Raw genomic sequence first — 19,577 nt, forward strand, 5'->3', positions numbered from 1 at the left:
TCAGAGAGCACATGCAAATTCTCCTGCATACTAGGTGCACCTGTGGCGTTGCCTGCAGACTATCAGAAACCTCTGCTATCGTAAGGTTGCTCCTCCCAGTCTTTACACTAAAAATGAGTTCTCTCTTCTACCTGCATTTCATACTGATGGGAATATGATGTTGTAGCTGATACACATGAGCGATTCACTCAGTAGCAAACAACTAATCTGCATATTAGCCAAGTGCTTTGCGCTTAGCAAATGATGGCACACAAATGCATTAGGATTATATTTAAGGCTACTAAAGTCAGAAGACTGCAAATGAATGCCTGTATATCAAGTTTATTGCCAGTTCTGCATTACTGCAGTTGCTTCATTCAAGTTGTTTGACAGATACTGAGATACCGAGTATCTTAATTAGCAATCTGCCTTTTTAATGCACAGAAAATCACAATTTGTTTCGCACTCTGGGTCTGTAGCGATTGATTCCACATACCCACACATGTAACCTTACACACGCGAGCAATCCTGCTGAGTTCAACCGTCTTTCCAAATCAGTCTGCACTCAGTGCATGTCAGGTTCTGTACATTTTGCCCTTTTCCAATTCATCCCATCTGTTTATAGCCTTTCCATCCAGTTGACTATGATTTTCCAAGGTTTCAAATTCACCTTCTTCCCTTCAGTTTTTCCTATCTGATGTACATTGTAATGATATTAAGGGGAGATTTATTAAAGAAATAGCTTAACTCAATTTCTTTCCACAGTGTTTCTCCAAACTGGCCGGCTGAGTGTGACTTTTTCAAAGGTATTTGGCAGAGGCCTGTCATTTGTCAAGTTATTTTTCCTATTTTTGTCAGTGTGAGTTTTAAAATCAGTATCAAATGATTTTTGTTACATCAGATCAAAAAAATGCTCTCTAGCTGAGCTGACATCTTTTAGTCTAACTCCTTAAAACTGTATGAGACAATGAAGTACAAGGTGGAAAAAACACACAAAAGTCTGGTTTGTGGCCAAAATTCCACCTAGACATAGAGCAGGAGGGGGAGAAATATTACATTTCTTGAACAGTATTTTTTAAGTGTTTGTTAAGAATTATTTTCTTTCTTAATCCCAAATCAACAGCAGTCTCAAATCAACAATGCTAGATCTGGGCTTGATGAGATTTATTGAAAATAAAATGGGACAACATCTCATTCAGCTGCCCTGCCATCTCCAATAAGTTACGTGTCCATGGCATATGCAGACTAAGCTGCTTGTTTCTTACAGCTTTTATTAGTCACTGATTCGTGTGTTGGTTCCAGGTGCTAGGGTGGAATCAGGAGACCAGTTCAAATATCTTCTTAGAGTTGCTGCTAAATTGTAACTATTTTAAAAGATTGAATATGGCAGGTCAGAGAGGGGAATAGTTTTATTCATGGAAAATCTTACTAGCCTTCAAAGCAAGTCATACGAGTGATATATGAATACATGTATTTTTATAGCTTGTGCCTAAATTAGGAACAAGATGAAAAATATCCATGTCCCTCATGAACTCCTTCTCTTCTCTCCACATTCTTCTATTCATTTTGGATGATACACTGGCCCCTTTACTTTTTTTCCTCCTCTTATCCCTTCTTGTCCCTTGTCTCTCCACTCTTCCCATCCTACTGCATCTTGACTTCATGTTCACTTGTAACCACATGTTGGATTCAGAGATGCAATGCACCAAGTTCTGGCATTTTGGAGATCTCGCAATTCCCAGCTATGAAAAGACCTTCCCATCTTGCCTCCCCCAAACAAGCCATTAATGAAAAGCACAGGAGGAAAAAAACCCAAAACAAACAGCAAAACCTAAGACTGCTTAAAACTATGGTGTTATCTGTCCTGAGTGTTCCCAGTTTAAAGCAAAGTGATCAAACTACACTGGCAGAAGCCAGTAAGAGATACAGCTTAAACTGCCTAGGATTATTTTTAATATTTTAGTTCTAGGAAGTACGCAGAAACCGTAACTACACAACCGTGCCAGAAATCCCAAGGGATGGGGCTGCCTTCTCAGGGCGCATCTGAACTCATCAGCCTTGCTGCAGGTTCTGGTTCAGTTACTTTATCTTAACCAACCTGCCTATGCCTCCCCGTAACTGCCTCAAAGAACTGTAGTAACAGAATATTCACTAATGGGAGTTACACTTGCTTGTATTTTAGAGGTGAACAGGAAAATCCCGTGTGTGCCATGTGCTTCTGTTACTACAGTGTGGTTTCACAATCTGTAGAGCTTCAGAGCGAGAAAGTACTTCTGGTCTGCAGCCTGAGCGCTGGCTGGCCACAGCACCTCTGCCACCAACCACTGCCTGAGAAGCTGAGCATCTCTGTGAAGCTCAGGCTAGCAAAGGCAGACAACTGAGCTTCAGGCAGAACCGTGTAGAAAAAATCTTCCTGGCTTCACTTATCACGATGACATGTTTCAGAAAACAAGCCCAGCATATGTCCCTGCTGCTTCAATTTGCGGGCGGGGCATCTCATCCATCTGCTAGGTCCTGTTTTGGATCAGAAGGCCTTGGAGCTGCCTTCTTTATATGTTACGCCTTCACCCCGCCATGAAAGGCAGACAGTCTTACAGGATCACAGGCACTACCAGCTCCTTCAGCTTCCTCAGACATTGGTACAGCAAGGCTAAACTGTATTGCGGTTCTGACAGTGCATCTCTAGGGGACAAGGACAGGCGGTGCATGTGCACCCAAATGTCAATATTCAAACCAAATGGTACCACGCATCCGATGACACCCAACAAAATGAGTACAAAGCCAGAATCTAGCTCTCCTAAGCAAGCTATGTTCAAATATACTTCATAACAAGATAAGAAATGCGCCAATTTAATGCAGTAGACATGGATGAGAAAAATTGTCAGAGGCAAAATTCATTACGAAAAAGGCCATTTCCTCACACTCTGACTTTTGGAACTAACTTTTTGGCGCTAACTGGGTGAGGCAGAAGCACTAGCCATTCAACCAGCTGAACAGAGGTGAAAGAAAAAAGAAAAGGAAAAAAAAAAAGAAAGAAAATGAGTGAAAACTCTTTCCACATGAATACGTAGGGCCATCCAAACCAGGCAGCCATAGTAGAAACCACTTTTGCACACTTGCTGAATTAAAGTTTTGAAGTCAACCAGGGCAGTCATTTTCTGAGATGCAGTAAAATACAGATAGCGACTTTTGACTTGGAAAGAAGAGATAATGAGAGCAAGAGGCAAACTTCTAGCTCCATGAAAAACTCTGGCTTCAAGGACAACAACCTCTAAAAGTGGTAAAGGAAGCCACAGCAGCTACTCAGATTTACATCCATGTAACAGAACAGAATTGAAACCAGACAGTTAGGTATCTCTAAATGGTACCAACTGCTTTATTGGTAGGTATGAACAGGTTTACAGCCTCAGAAGATTGCAATCTCCCTTGCCATACAGGAAAGGAAAAACATTTCTTTTAGAGGAACTCAAGAGTTACTCAACTCTAATTAATCTTCTAAGACAGGAAATCCCTACCAACACAGGTGGAGCTATAATACGCTGGCTGTGCAGCTGGGGAACATGAAAAATGGGATTTCCGTGTTCCCATCTCGCTTACCAAAACCAGAATGCAAATCCTCTAAGTAAAACATGCAGCTGAAAAATCTGAAAAAAAGCAGGCAAGTAAAAAAATCGAAAGGAAGACTATAAAAGTCATTTAGGTTATTCTTAAGAAAGTTCCCTACAGTATTAACTAAGGTTTGAGCCCTTCTGAGGAAGCTACCATCACTTTGAGAGCTTAGTCATAGGGCAAAGGAAATTAATCTGAATGTGTATTTTATTAAACAAAATTGAGAGGACACTTTGCTGACTTCTGATGTCACCTGTACTCCTGAAGGAGCCCTGTAATGTGTACTGACAATAACAGCTTCTCTTGGCCATCTTTGTTCTCTGTAATTGGTATTTTTAAATATAGTTTACACCACTACTCGCTGGACCATGTCACAAAAGATGAATGGCAGGATAGAAATTTCTTTGCCATTGAAATGTTACTTGAGTTAAAAATCAAGACAAGAATAGACATTCCTTTTTCATATTTACTTGTCTGCAGCATTTTGATTGTGGAGGCGTGTAGAAAAGAGGGATATAAGCAATTATTTACACTGCTACACATTTCTGTCTGTCTAATTGGAAGCAAAAAGACTTAGGGACATGTGGAAATGACGCATGTCATCACTGCTTGTACAGTATGCCCTGCACTCTGTGCTCTGAGCGCTAAGGCTGCATTTAAGTTCAGCTTAGGGTAAACAACGTTTTTCATGACCGCTTATGTCAAGCTCCACAAAGCCATCTGTATCCTAAGAACAACAGAGGGCACATTTCAGTGGAACTAAAAAAAAATCGTGTCTACAATGAAAACAACTAACACAAATAGCAGCACCAAAGCTCTGTTTAGACTAGGGAAAGTTCAGTAAGTCACTGATAAAAGGGATGTAATGGGATAGGGATACTGAAAGGTATGTTTTCATCAGAATAGTGCTCTCATTGTAAAACAACCTGAGTACTTCTAACCATATGAAGTGACCCTCATTCATCTGATGCCCCAGAACAAGCAAGTAACTAAAACAAGAACAGATTAATTTCCTTTAACTACAGATATACCAACACCACACCTGCTCACTGAGGGAAAAGATAAAGGTGTTTACTATTAATAAAAATAACACGCGGGGCAGGCATGACTATTTTTTTTTTCTTTCCTACAGATACACACAAGTAGGTCTGTATTTAGACTATTAGAAGGCTAACTTTTCTCACACATACACTTCAGTCAATATAATAGATAGGTATTCACATTATTATGTTACTTTCTCATGAATTTATGTTTTATCGCTCCATTTTCAAAAGCCATTGAACCCACGGGACACCGTAGTAGTCAATACAGCGTGGTACCGCACAGCAAACGCACACTTGGAAATTACCTGAATACATGCAATGGAGGCAGTAAAATGAGTAACATTACATCGCTGGTCTTTCATTTCAACCTGGATACTAGTTCCAGCAAGAAACTAATATATAGTCACCAAAACAAATGTCCATCAAAGCCACAAAAGCAATTTAATGCTTACACTTACGCTGACAGTACTATGTCAGAGCTGTGAGTAAGCTGACAAAGGAGGCTGTAGGTAGATCAGAAGTGCAAGCTGGTCCAAAATCAAAATCAAAATGTACATATCCTGTTCGCCAACATTAAGTCCATTCTCAGTCTGGCCTCTGTGATTCAGGCTGCTGCACTCAATATTGAAAGTAAATATATAGGAACAATTGAAAACAATTTTCCTTCTGGCCATATTGGTGAGCGAAGGTGTTTAATTGAAGGAGAAGACAAAAATTATCCTGTAATTTAACAGACCTGTTCTTCCTCTTAAAATGGATTGGTAAGACACAGAATTTAATGTAAGGTAACTTTGCAATGTCATGGTGTTTTATCATGACATGATAATGTCATGATGTTTTGCTTTCTACAAGACGAAATGAAAGCCCTGGTTTTGGTCGCTACATTAAGTAAGGGGGGAAACTGTATTTTAAATAAAAAGCTATCCTAAATTCCTACCAAATTACAAGGTTTAGGTCAGCTCTAAAAGGAGTTTGTGTCAGCTGGAAGAGGGCATCCATGTGAAAGATTAATAATAATGAAAACCAACCTCTTTAAAAAGTCGAAGTAATGCTTGTTGAATTTATCATCACCTGCAAGACTGGTTATGTTAATAATCCTTCACATTATGCCAAGGAGACTGAAAATAATTAATAGTTCACAAACAGCCTTCCCACAGAAGCTTCAGTGCCAATGTTGTTTTGACTGATTACAATTAATAAAAAATATAATCCCAACTATCCAGGCCTTGAACACTAATTCCTTATATCTGAGAAACTTCCATGAAAAATAATAATAAATGTATCTCTCTCAGCATTACCCTGTCAAGGGTAATTGATTTCCTGGATCACAGTGTCACTGGGGAATTCTGGTCTCACTGTTCACAACTCTTTACTATAAAGTCCATTCTCTTCATGAAATGGAGAAGCTGATTCAATGTATACACCCAGGGGTTCCACCACTGAGCTCTGCTGAGCCACCACAAATGCTCAGGAGTCGGAGGGTGAGAATCAGGGTACTGTGTTGCCTTCAAAAAAAAGAGCTTAGCTGATTGTGATATTTAGGGGGTGCTCATTAAATCCTGAAGGCTATCCATCTCACCGCGCAAGCTCTTTCCTCCTCTTTGAAATAGCTGTGAAACAATGGTCAATTGGTAACGTGTCTCAAGCCAGCAATAAAGAATGTCTGCAAGGACACAGGTCTGTGAGAGAGGATGAAGAGGAAGAGAAGGAAATGGAGAATAAAGCAAAAGATGGATGTAAGGAAGGTCAGAAGGTTGTTTATACATTTACAGTATCTCTAAAATAAAGTCACACCCCAGAGAGATGCAGGTGGCAAACTGATCTCATTAGAAAAGCCACAGTGGTTTAGAGACAAGGTTCATTTTCCCCAAAGATCCTGTTTCCAGCACTGCTCATACTCAGATGTTGCAGAGGAAGGTTCTCAGTCACACTGTTTGTCAGAGTTCAATGTGATTCCTACAGCACAGGCCAGTAAAGTTTTGCTAAAATTCACCACTAAGAGAAATATTACACAAGGCAGAAAATAAAATCCACTATTCAGAACATGACATCCACGGTCATAAAGTTTAGAACCTGCTCATGACATTTGTTCCTCAAAACAGCACTTGGTACAGCACACAGCATCCCCACAGAACTCCCAGGTCCTAAAATCTTCCATATATGCCTCAAAAAGCACAGAAAATAAACCTGACTACTCACTGCTCTGTTAGCCTAGGAACTAGGCAACTAGTGTACAAACAGTACAAAATCCACCCAAGGCATGAAAGGGACTAGTATTACCACATACACCATTGCAGGCTTTTGGAGCAAAGTGTAAAGATTTATACAGGCCACCTAGTCTTAGGAAAGAAAGTGCCACACCAGGATGACGTGGCAGTCAGCATTTCACTCACGGATGCTGCCGAGGTGAGAAATGGACAAGATCGACTGCATTCATTTCTCACCCCTCTGTTAAGATTGTATCTTAATAACTGCTGCCCAAGGCTGCTCAAAAAACTCCCTTCACAATGTTTTTCTACCGAAAATTGTGGCTTTCTCCAGGGAAAAAAAAAAAACAAGCTTTCCACTAAAAGCAGTCACTCTGTCTAGTATTTTATTTCTAAAAACATTAAGATCTACTGCTTTTTGGTTTTCAACAAAAACTTGGTTTTGAAGCAGTGCCTCATTGGAGCTGTGGTTCAGTCCCCCTGGACGCACCTGCCAGAGCACATCTCCCATGAGACAGTGTGACATCACCCAAAGGGGAGATGATGACACAGCTGGGGAGATACAGTCCAGCCAGGGAAGCCAGCCTGCAGCTGAGTCAAAGCTGTCAATCAAAAGTATTCAAAACTTAAAAAAAAATATACTGCAAGTGTTGGCAAAAGTAATATGCTTCGCTTTAAAATTTTCTGCAAAATAATATGTTTGGTGATCAGGTCTGTTCCGCACCATTTCTGGGGACCCTTGAAGCTGCCACTGCCAAAGATGAGCCAATTACGCCAGGACACAGAAGGCCCCAACAATAGGAGCCATAGCCCGGCACGCACTGCCAGACTCTTCCCATGCTTGGGAATTGCAAGTAGTTAGCTGTTCCTCCTCCACTTCTTCCCCTCCTGAAGTACCTGTCCACTCCTATTGCCAAAAGGCACTAAGCTCACCAGGGAATGTTGTGCATCACCCTGACAACCTCAAAGATTAACTCACTGATCTTTGTGTTTAGTGTACAAAAACTATTAGTGAAACACTGCATTCAAATGTTTAATATAGATTCTGATCCAAGGGCACTGGAGAGCCCATAGTGGCTCAGTAGTTGCCTGAGCTCTCTTACAGCATGCCATGTCTGTAAGAAGTAAACCCAAGTGCCCATATGCATATACGATCCAGGCTCCGCCCTTATCAAACCCTCCCAGTCTGCTCATGCTTTTAACAGGTCATTGACTCAAGTAACCTCCCCCACTTTACAATTGCCAGTAAAATACAGTAGCCTGAAACTGAAAATACCTCTGATTTACCCAGAATCCAATCTGAGGGACAAACTCGCTGTTAATTCTGAGCCCAGCTCATAGGGTGAGACACTGATTGTCTCAGCGTGCCAAGTGAGCAGCTTAATTGGAATAGAAAAACAGGGTGATTAATCACAGCTAAGGAAAACACCTTCCTACAGAAGACAGGCAACATTAATGCTTTACATCATTAAAAAAATTTGAGGTTACTGTTCAGGACAGCGCACGTGGAAAACATTCAAGGAAAAAAAGATGAAATGTTGTTTAATCGGTGAATTCTTCCCATTAACACCCTAAACGGTTTGACGCATGCTGGCAGGCAGGAGGTGTTAGCCTCAGACGTGCTGCCAGCCACATTTCCCCAATCCCGGCAGCTGCCAGACTTTCCTGAGGTTTGAAAGTTTCCCTACTGGAGGCCCTGTTCCCATTGCTTTCTGGTCAATCAGCCTCTGTAGCCACGCCTCCTTGGCGGTTTTGGTTCTTTTTTCTTTTCTTTTCTTTTCTTTTTCTCCTGCTTGCTTAGTGATGCAGCAGCACCTGATCTTTTTCAACCTCAACGCCTCTTCTCATCCCCTGCCCCCCGCAAATGGGAAGAGACCCCACAAGCACCTCCGGGGTAGGGGGGTTTCACCTCCTGGGGACGCACCACCGCCAAGGCCGGGAAGCCGCTCAACCAGCATCCACTAAAGCGGGACAGGGGAGCTTCTCACAAAATGAAAAAGCCCCAGGCGCCAGCGAGAGGGAGGGGACCGCACCGGAGTCCACCCAGCCAGGAGCCGGCTGTCAGCAAGCCAGAGCCGGCAGGAGCTCGGCTCTCCCGCCGCAGAAGCCGACACCCGGCCGGGCGCTGCCGCGGCAGAAGACCCGGCTGTCCCGGTCTCTCAGCCCGGGCTCTTCCTCGGCGCCGGCCCAGCCGTCCTCTGCCAGAGAGTCCTCAGCGGCAAAGTCCAAGCCGTCTCCCGCCCTGGCCGCGGACAGAACCCAGCCGGGAAGCGAAGCCGCCCGCCGCGCCCCGCCGCTCGCAGCCCGGCTGGCTCCGGAACGGGCGAGCCCCCCCGGGCCTCTCAGTCCTGGGAGGGGGGCGGGGGGGAAGAGTAAAAAATGAAATAAAGAAGAAACAAGACCCGCTGTCCTACCCGGCTGTGCTGGCGGGGACCCCGTCTCTCCAGGCTCGTACCGACTGGGCGTCCCCGGCACAGGCTGCCCGGCAGCCCGCCCCACCTCGGGGCCGACCGGCCGCCTCCGCCTCCTCTTCCTCCTCCTCGGCCCGGCCCCGGAGCAAAGGCACGTTTAGACCAAAAGGTTACTTGACACGGGGTATCCCGGGCTGCGGCGGGGCTACCGACACCCTGCTCCCCCCAAGGGCTTCGGGCCAGTTCGTTTTTTTTTTCCCAGGCATTTGCACTTTTCTGAAGCACCGCTGCCTGCCTAGAGCGCCCCAGGCCAAAAGGGAGCCCAGGAGAGGCCTGCCAGCGTGCCATCGCCATACGCAGCCTTGCTGGTGCCTCAGAAGGGCAAGTTACCTTCGCCCCGGGGCAGGAGCGCAGGCCAGCCCCCAAAGTTTACAAGCGTGATTTCTTCAGCCGTGGCTTTGCACTTGCCCGTGAACCACTGAGTCACGCTAAATGCTACCCAGCTACTCCTCGTTCTCTCCCCCTTTATCTCCTTCCCTCAGGAAAGGTGATTATTGCCATAAAATCTGATGGTTCATTGCATGCCAGCCTCCAATTCCCCCGCAGGAACTGGCGGGAAAGGACCAGGTAATACGTGACACCGATGGGGGATGCAGGGCCCAGGTCTGCCACGGGCAACCGAGGGCACTGCATCCTTGCCATCTCACACCTCCTCCTCCCAGCCAGGTCTCATGGTGGTGCATCTAGCCGTCCATCCATGGTGCCTGCCTTCCTCACAAACATCATGCATGCCACAGGTCCTTCTGTGGTGTTAGGCACCACAGAAACTCATGCAGAAGCCCCTTGTCAGCCCCTCAGGCTGACACATGCCATCCCACAGGCACACCCCTGCAAGACCAGGGGATACGCTGGCTTGCCTGAGCCAGCACAGCACTGCTGCACATTTTTCAGGCACCAGCAGAAACCAGCTGCCCACAGCTGATACGGACACCTTGCTAACCTCCAGCCGTCAAAACACCTTCACTCAAAGCACTCTCCTCTGCACTACAGTAGCATCTTGTGCCAGCCTTCACCAGCAACACAGCCACCGGGTTTTGGGCCACCACTTGGGAGATGGTGTTTTAATAAGTCAAAACCTGTGACTTCAGGTGTAATGTTCACAGATGTGCAAATCCAGTCATCACATCTGGCAACATGTCAGGTGGTAGAGCACAAAGCTCTGCTGCTGTGGGCTGCAGGTTGTATTTGGTGGGAAGGCCAGGGGGTGTCTGCTAGGAGACAAGAGGCAACTGTTAGAGCTAAAAAGAGGACAGTAAGCAGTTCCCACAGAAGGGGTGGCCTCAATTACTGCGACCAAAGGCAAACGCGGCTTCTAAGAAAAGCCTGAATCAAAAAAATGCCCTAGCAGGAGGCCTGGAACATCCCACAGGGCAAGTTGAACTCATATTCCTGTTGTATTGACTGTCATAAGCAGCAAGAATGGTGTTCTTCAGCAGAGGAACCCGAGTCAATAGTCTCTTATAAATTTTAGTACTTGCAGAAAGGTTTAATGAGAATTTTCAAACCTACAAATTTGCAATATACACTAAAAATGCGGCAACATTATCTTTTTGAAGCCTGACATTCTTTTAATGCTTGGTATGGGCAATAGGTTGGAATGAACAATAGCAACTCCAAACCCTCTCCTACAGCTGTGCTGGTGACAAATAGGGCTCTGAGAAGGGCAGGAAAGCCAATGTCACAGAACAAAGGAACCCAAAACAGCCTCCACCTGGAGCTTCCTTTTCCAGGCTCCTCTGGAGCCTGTGCTCATGGGTTTGCTTTGTGGATCCCCAGTGCCAGAGCTCTTCCCTCCCCCTGTCCCCTGGAATGAGCAAAGCCCTCCCGCCCCACCGACAGAGAACAAAATTCAGCTAGCAGTAGCTTCCTTGCCATTTCTTGCAGGGTGTTGGCTCCCCCTCCCCTTGAACAAACATCTCTGCCTACCAGTCACCAATACTGTAACATTACCCGCACATAGGGAGAAGTGCTTTTGGGCACTCTGTACATGCAGCTTCCACCCAGAGTCACTGAGAGAGTAAAGCCAGAGTTCAGTCAAAATTTCATCTGGCATAAGCCCACACCACAAGAAGACACCACCTTCCCTTGCCCACTCGTGGTGCTCTCTGCATTGCCCCCACCTTTCCACTGTTGCAAGCTTCTTTCCCACTAGACAAATGGGATGAGTGAACTAATGCAGACTAAAACAGAGTTTTTTGCTTTTTTTCCCAATATAGTTGTGACTTCTCCTTAACAACTGCCTTCTTAAAGGAAAAAGAATATATCCTGTTGGTTTCTTTCAGCATGGAAGAGCCAGTACTCACTTCTGTACCTGGAAGTGCTCATTTAATAATCTAAATTCAGGCACCTATCCTAACATCTATATAAATCAACAGCGAATGTGATGAAAACCCTATAAGCACCTAAGAAGTAACAACTAGGAGAAATAGTTTCAGTCAGGACCTTATGAAGTGTTTTCCACCAGTGAGTCTCAGAGACTGCTGGTGCTTTTGAGTTTGTATGTGTATCAGAATTGACAGATTTTGAGTTAGGTATAGCTCTCCATGACTGACTTTTGACATAATTTTACCAGCAGCTTTTATCTCTAGGTTAAACCACGCTTTGAAAGGACTCTACTTCCTTTCGACACCCCAGTATGATCACCTATGCCAAGGGAGCTAATGTGTCAACTTAAAAGTCCCAGAGAACAATCAGCAGCAAAGGCACTGCTGGCTCTAATTCTTCACTGAGTGTCCCTAAGCCAGCTCCTTAACCCAAACTTCCTATTTCCTCCCACGGAGCATGGCTAATACTTCTTCTACCCTCCATCAGCCATCCCTGCAGATTACAGTCTCCAAGTAAGGTTGTTCCCCATGCACTGAACACAGCTGTGGCACCTAAGCACTGCCTGAAAGGGTAAAAGTAAGTACTAAGGTACTGCAGAGACAACTCTGACTTGCTCAGTTTCTTGCCCGTGCTCTGAACAAATCTTATTTTGAACCTTCACTACCATAGCTGGATTTTTTAGCCTGCAGACAGTTTGTCTGCCTGGCCTAACTTACATACTCCTGACCACAGTTTCATCTCACCTAGTCGTCACTTATCAGCGTATTTAGCATTCTTCAGATCCTGACAATCCATGCCTCCCTCTCACCACTTCCCACCATCTTTGTATTCTTGTCATTATCTAGCATTGCCTTTTATTCTTCTTGCCTTTTCTTTTTACTGTCATCTCTCATTACACACCTTGAGAAGGGTGAGTTTCCTGGAAGAAGGCTTACAGAAAAAGATCTTGCCTCACTGTCTGAGCAAGTAAGGGAGCCAGGAGCTATTTACATGTTTTCTGACAAGCAGTGAGAAACTCCTGATGGTCCTGTAAAGTCTGCAAGGAATTGGCTTTGTGTTGTTCCATATTTCTTGCTTGTCTATGCTTGCCCAATTCTAATCAACTAACAGTATTAAACATACTTTTATGTATTGTTATAACATTATGTGGAGAAAAAAGCAGTATCTTAGTCTTGAATTTAGCCATTAAAGAGATGATATTGCCAATACTTAGCATTTAAAAATCATGCAAATTAATTTTAAAGTATGACTTTTTCATATTAATTATTGGTTAATTTCTACCTGAACTGCTAGGTTACAGCTGCATCTCATTTCTAATTTTTTTCATGCAATCATTAGGGTAAAAGTTACATTGTATAACATATAATTAATTTAAATTCTTTACTTTTTTTGTAAGGACTACAGTTGGGGTTTTGGTGGGGTTTTTTGTTTGTGTGTTGTGTTTTGTTTTAAAGGTTGACATTTTCTTTTATTAACATAACTTTAAAGATCTGGAATCTTACAAGAAAACCCAAAACCAGAACCCCTCCCCTCACACACACAGACACACACACAGCAGAAGATGTGCTAAGACTAGTGTCTGACAATACCACTGAGAGCTCTTACTGCCCTGGCACGGGGTAACTGTGAATGGGGAATGGGGGTGCTCAGCATTTTGCTTACACTGTGGGAAGAGGAGAAGGCAGCCAAAACCAACTGTTCACATAAAGCAGCAGCACAGCAGCAATCCCCAGGTAATGTGCAGCCCTGTAGGAAGCATTAAGAGTAAACCATGAGCCGATCCAGGCCAAGCAAAGGGAAGGAGGCGGCAGGCTGAGAGGCAGAGCTGCCCACTGCTCCCCAGGGCCTGCTCAGTTTGCAGTCTTCTGGTAGTCACAAGTCCTGGGTAGGGAAATGCAGGGGAAAACTGGCATGTTACTCCCAAACATTTCCTTTTCAGTAAGCGATCTTTTCATATTATGAATGCAGCAGATTTCGAATGTTTCTTGATCTATAGCTGAGAAGTGAAGTATGAAAGTAAGATTAGGCTGTGAGATGACAGGCTACTAGTGGAGAACCATTTACTGTCAGCAATGTGCATAACTGCTTCTGAAAACACAGCTGAAACTCTCTTGGAGGCAGATCCTGAGATTTTAACTGTTTTTACTCGGACCATATTCAAATCAGCCTGTGCTGACAGCAAACAAAACGAAAACTAAGCCAAACCACAGTCTCAGGAGAAGATGCAAGCAGCTGTGAGAAGAGAGCACACTAACTGCCTTGGCGGAGGCGGCCGGCTGCTTTCAGGGACCAGGTTATTGCTCTGCTGGGAACTCTCTTGTTCCCACTAATTTCATTCTTTAATTTTTCATTAGATACTCGACCTGTTATGACTTTCAAAGTGCATAATTCAAAGTTTCATCTTACTAACAGCACTTATCGAGCCCTAGCACTTAGTAAATACCTCTAACACACCTGCTTTGAACCTCACTTTCGATTACAGTATAAAAACTACCAATTTGGTCAACTAAAGTTGGTTGGTCACCTGTCAGTCCTCGACAGTCTCACTCATCCCGTCTCTGACATTCACCTGGTACAGCACCCGTTGCAAGAAAATTAAAGGAATATCTATTAATTTTTGGTTCTTTTAATCATTAAAATAAAATCCTGCCATGGACACATTTCCTGAATTTTGAAAAGGCTTATCTAGGTGCAGTTTGGGCACAACACTGACTTTAAAGCACTACAGATATGCCATTTGCACAAAGAACATCCACACGGGGAGCAATCAGTTGGCAAGCTTCCTGCCAAGGAGCAAATTCCACCATCTTGACCCAGATGAGCCTGACACTAATACAGTACCTTGAAGATGGTAAAGTAGAGGCCAAAACCACTCAACTCCACACATCCATCTGCGCCCATGTCCAAACATTCAGTCCAAATGCTTAAATGTGAAAATTCTTCTTAACTTGGTTTTTGAACAATTGTACTCATTCATATTCTGGTAAGCTGCTGATGGAAACGATGCAAGTTCTGTGCAGTTCTGTGTGTGATACTTTATTCAGCTAAAGATTACTGAGCTGTTCCTTCATCTTGCTGTGCCTGACTCAAGTAGTGCTGGAAAGGGAATACAGAACTCCACAGAACAGGGCAAGGGGGCTGAGAAAGTGGTGGGGCATCCTCTGCTACAGGTGCAGGAGATGAAGGAATAAATGAGGGAGAACGAGGTGCTGACAGAGAGACATCGGGGATGGGTAAGGTTGCCAAAAGTGTTTCTGGGTGCTGGCGCTGCTGGAAGGTGGGTCCTTGCTTGCTGCCTATGCAAAAGGCAAGGGCTGACTGAAGGAAGCCCCAGAAGTTGGCTTTAATCCCCAGCATCAATCACTCCAGCTGCTCCCTGTGAAGAGTATCTGGGGCGAGAGCCCCAAAGGCTAGGGTAGCCCAGCTGCCCACTCGGGGACCCTGGGGGACTGGCAGCAGGACTGACAGATGCATGAAAGGTGCATCAACTGTGTGGCTCCTGGCAGGTTGGAAGTGCTGAGGAAAGTAACATTTCAGTGCACTACGTACTGCACAAGCGTATGGTAAATAATCACCCCTGGCTGAGCGGAAGCATTGCACTCACAGCCCCGTTGACAGCCTTGACCTTGAAATGGTCCTGAAAGCAGGGCTGCAGAGGAACGAAGCAGCAGAACATTTGCAAGTAGCTGCATTCAAGCGGAAAGACAACCCTCCAGCACGTCTGACACGGGATCGCCTACCGCTGCACGATGCTGCCGTGCCACGCAGCCAAGCGCAGTACCTCTGGGAGGGCAGCTCACACGGGGCTGTCTAGCACAACAGCTCACCTTTCCACGACCCGAGGCTCAGCCAAGCAGCACCGTGAATTTGAAAACACACTGCACTTGCATTGTAGAAAGAGCTAGCCGGCTTATTTACCTGTGAGCTTTCTGTGCGCAGCGCCCAGACCGTTCCACGATCGGCATTTTTTTGATGCAAAACGGCATTCATACCGACAGATGCTAACAAGATGTTTCCCTGTGAAAAAGCAAGGATGCTTGTGGGGTTTACTTAAGACAGTCATTGTCTGCAAAGTCGCTGTAATGCTTTCTAGAGTCCCTGGGATATTTTTATACTTGTTCATTATAAGGTCTACCAACTGCTACAGAATAGCAAGGGCTGTAATAACAGCATTGCACATTAAGGATGGCTTTAATTACCTATACAATGTGTATGCAAATGCCAGATAGCATCTTCTGCATGAAAGGCAGGGTTGGTTGGTTTGCTTCTTATCCTCACAGTACGGAATCTTACTGCTTCTTATGATGCAATATTCATTCGGTTAGACTTAATTTAATTACTTCAGTTGGTAATTAAATTAATATTTCTTAAATGAAAAAAAAAAAAGAACAGTATCATCATGAAGTATTTCTATCATGGTGGCTCCTAAATCAGGACTAGATCCCTATTGTTCAAGAGACTGTGGAAAAAAAAAAATACACAAGAAAAACAGGGCCAGACAATCCCATCTGCCTTATAATGCGAGGAAGCCACTGCTGAATGGCAGGTGCCTGGCATGTCTGGAAATGGAGTACAGGTACCTGTCTGGCACCAAAAGCAAAATTTTTCTCAATCATGTATTAGTTTGAATACCTTGGCCTGAGCATCATGCCTAACATTACACCATAAATCACTAAAGCTAAAGAAAAGCTGTGAAACAAAAGCTGCTATTTCAGTCTGTTTGGTTAAACCCTCAAGCACCAGAGAGTAAGTTCATAGTGACCATACTCCGATGTAACCTAAGTCACCAAGAGGTAAAGCAGCTTGACCAAGGTAGTGGCTAACTAGGTGGTTTGCCCTTAACTGTACTGCTGTCATAACTGTGATAAGTAGTTGGGCTCCTGTTTGAGTAGGAGTAAACAGATCGGGCCCTTGCTGAGCCACTGGCACAGTCAGAAGAGCTCCAACATCCTGCCACTGACAGTGATGCTTAAGGTACAGTACACAAGGGAATGGGAGTCTTTGACTTTTCTGCAGGAGCAGCTTCCCCTAACGTGGTCTGGCCAATGAGGCTTGACTGTGGTTTGAGGCAAAAAGCAAGCATTAACTCCAGATTAACACAGCAGTCATGGAATAAAACTGTTTGCTTGGTTATGACTATTCCAGAATATCACGTGTAAGGTACAATGTTATATGCACACTGAAGAAACAGAACCAACCCCACAGATTGCCAGGACAAAAGTTACCAACACAACTTCAGCTTAGTCCTTTACCTCCACACACTGTGCGGCACAGTCTTGATTCCTTGTTTCTCCTGCATGTATTTATCAGTGAAGCTCAAGCCCAGACTCTCCCTTGCAGCTCTCAGGAAGAGATTGCTCCCAGACACTGTCTTCCAGCTGAACAACAAGGGAAACATTCAGTGTGGGCTAGGAGAATACATACCCGACAGTGAGTTACACAAGCATTTGTGAGACAGCACTGGAATGTCAGCAAACAGGATCTTTGGGTCTAGCCCTAGCTCTGGAGGCAGAGAGCAGCCCAAGTCATCATAAACAAGAGGCCCAAACACACCAGCAGGTAGATTTGTTTTGAAAGGTGATACGGCAAAGCAGATGAACCTCGCTGCTTTATAAGCCATGGCTCTAATCCCAACTCTGTACACAGCCCACTTGTTGGCAGTTTATCTGCAAAATAGGTGAATGACCATCGCCTCCCTACAGGAAGGATAACTGGCTTTTAGGAGTGTATATGCTAACAGCAGCAGTGGAGCATGTGGGATTAGACATCATGGACTTCTGGGCAGCGGTAAACAGCATTATGAATGTATCTTCTCCCCCTGCACTCACTCTTCCTTTGTCATTCTGTGGGCTGGCAGGAGACCTGCCAAATGTGTCAGAGCCACATGAAATGCATGCCACTTGTGAGCCCTGACCCTGTGGCCCCTAGGCTGACGGTCAAGTCTAAGACACAGACCAGCCCAAAAGGAAAGGATGAAGGTCCTACCCAGACCATAAAGGACTGCAGGACCGGTCTCAGTGTGTTTCTTTATTCTGTGATTTTAAGTTGGAAAAAAAATCCTGTAATAACAACACAGCTTTTGAATTCTCTGCTATATAGCAATTCTCTTATATCTGTGCACTGCATGTGCTTGTTGATGTCAACGCCCTGTAACCGAGAGCCACTGCCATCTATCACGCACAAGTCCTCTTTATGTTGCATAACAAATTACCTTTGTTGCCTAACAGAATGGCACAGTAGATTTTGTTGTTGCCTCGTGTAAACTTCAGTCTTGCGAATTCCATTTTGCACTGACGCATTGCTTCTGCCTGACAAGTGCTTTATTTCTGTTGTTAAGCAGCGAGCTTCATGATACACAGGCAGCCACCGATCCTGAAAAACAAGTTTAGAAATACATAAATACGCCACCATTATGTCTGCAAAACAATTGGCCACGTGGATCCCGATTGCTGCCGTAACACTGGGCTTACAGGCTGCAGCTACACATCCTGGGAGGCAGCACCGCTGCATATTCATTGCTTGTGGTCATCTGATGTTTTCAGTTACAAGAAAAAACAGTAGCATAAAAAAACAAAGAAAATGGCAGAACAGCAAAGGAATTTTAAACCAACAAAGAATTCGTGTTGTTAGCATTTTAATGTTATACTATTGCCTTTTTAATGGATTTATGCAACTGCATTATATTATCCCTTGTTTTCAGTGTTTAATTACTGTTTTTAACTGAATAGTATTAGTTACAATGCTCATCTATTGAAGAACAGTGTGAAAAATGTTAACAAATCCATCCATATGATTACAAAATGTTAAACCTCACTAGACACTTCTTCTGAGTCTTCTTTATATATGTTCAGCACATACTTCAGGGGAAGGAAAACATTTATTGCCAGGCTTCAAACAATGTTTCCTTTCTTAAAAGGTTTTTGTTGGCAGCTTTTTCTATTGGCATATGACCAATACTCTGTATAAGTGGAAAAATAGTGGTGATATCTACAGGCCAGATTTTGCCACTTCTTATAATGAGTAATGCTATCTTATTTTCATATGTGCTGGCCATACCCTCTACTCGGAGCACAACTGGAAGCTCACTGATAGCTGCTCCCTACTTTCTCTGGACAAAATCCAAAGAGGAAGAAAACCCAGTCATTACATAAGCAAACTTCAGTAAAGACTGAGAGTTGGCCTGTTGGGATAACCTTAAATAAGGGTAACAAAATCTGGATGCCAGCTTATTTGAAAGATGCACATATTTTGACATCCCCTCCTACTTCGTCGAGAAACATACATTTCAATCTCCAATATGCAGTCATCTCCGACACACTCTCCAAATTGTTCAGTTGAATCTGCTTTTTCATCAGTGCTCCTATCTGTCCTAATGAGTATCATTTCCACTGCTCACCCCACCTCATACATGGCCAAGCAACAGTCATCAAATAAATCATTGGAGACATTGTTGGACAATGGGTGAATGAGTTACTGCTGAGGGATTGGGTTTTGTCTCTATTTGCTGGCTGTAGTTAGAAACACTTCAAGCCAAATTTCAATTACAGGGGATAAAATAAAGGCTAGCCCAGTTTAGGCATTTTAAGAGATAATTGTACTTAAGTAATAAGGCATGGCTGTTTTCAGACATTGCTGCTCACAGTTAATGGTGCTAATACAAAATCTACCTGGGTATTACTGCAAACAGCTTCAGAAAGCCTTCATGGGAACACGCAGCTATGGTTAAAGAAGACAACAAGGTGTCTGGATGCTTGAGGTACGGGACAGTGAAAAAAATAAAATATCTTTGTAGGTACCTGAGATATGTGAGCACTGTACAGCTGTAATTATGTGGAATTGTACAGCTACTCTTTCAGCTTCTGGAAAAAAATCATGAGCAGTGCTAAGTGTTACTAGGAAGGAAGGGAGATTATAGCCCTGCCTGCTTCAGGGTAAAACACCAG

At 44.1% G+C, this 19,577-nt stretch overlaps 1 protein-coding gene across 3 annotated transcripts in view; it reads right to left on the reverse strand.

The window, feature by feature from the left end:
* Nucleotides 1-18,003, reverse strand: part of PIK3CB (phosphatidylinositol-4,5-bisphosphate 3-kinase catalytic subunit beta) — a 118,153-nt gene extending 100,150 nt beyond the window's left edge. The window contains exon 1 of one of the 3 annotated variants that reach the window (XM_052803543.1): nucleotides 17,846-18,003. The gene's annotated coding sequence lies outside the window, so the exon portion shown is untranslated. Of the gene's footprint in view, nucleotides 1-9,252; nucleotides 9,341-15,552; nucleotides 15,630-17,845 lie in introns of those variants that run through there. The other 2 variants (XM_052803544.1, XM_052803542.1) reach the window with 2 other exon arrangements.
* Between the last annotated feature and the right edge of the window lie 1,574 nt (nucleotides 18,004-19,577).

This window comes from Harpia harpyja, chromosome 12 (assembly GCF_026419915.1).
Source record: "Harpia harpyja isolate bHarHar1 chromosome 12, bHarHar1 primary haplotype, whole genome shotgun sequence".
Lineage (NCBI taxonomy): Eukaryota > Metazoa > Chordata > Aves > Accipitriformes > Accipitridae > Harpia > Harpia harpyja.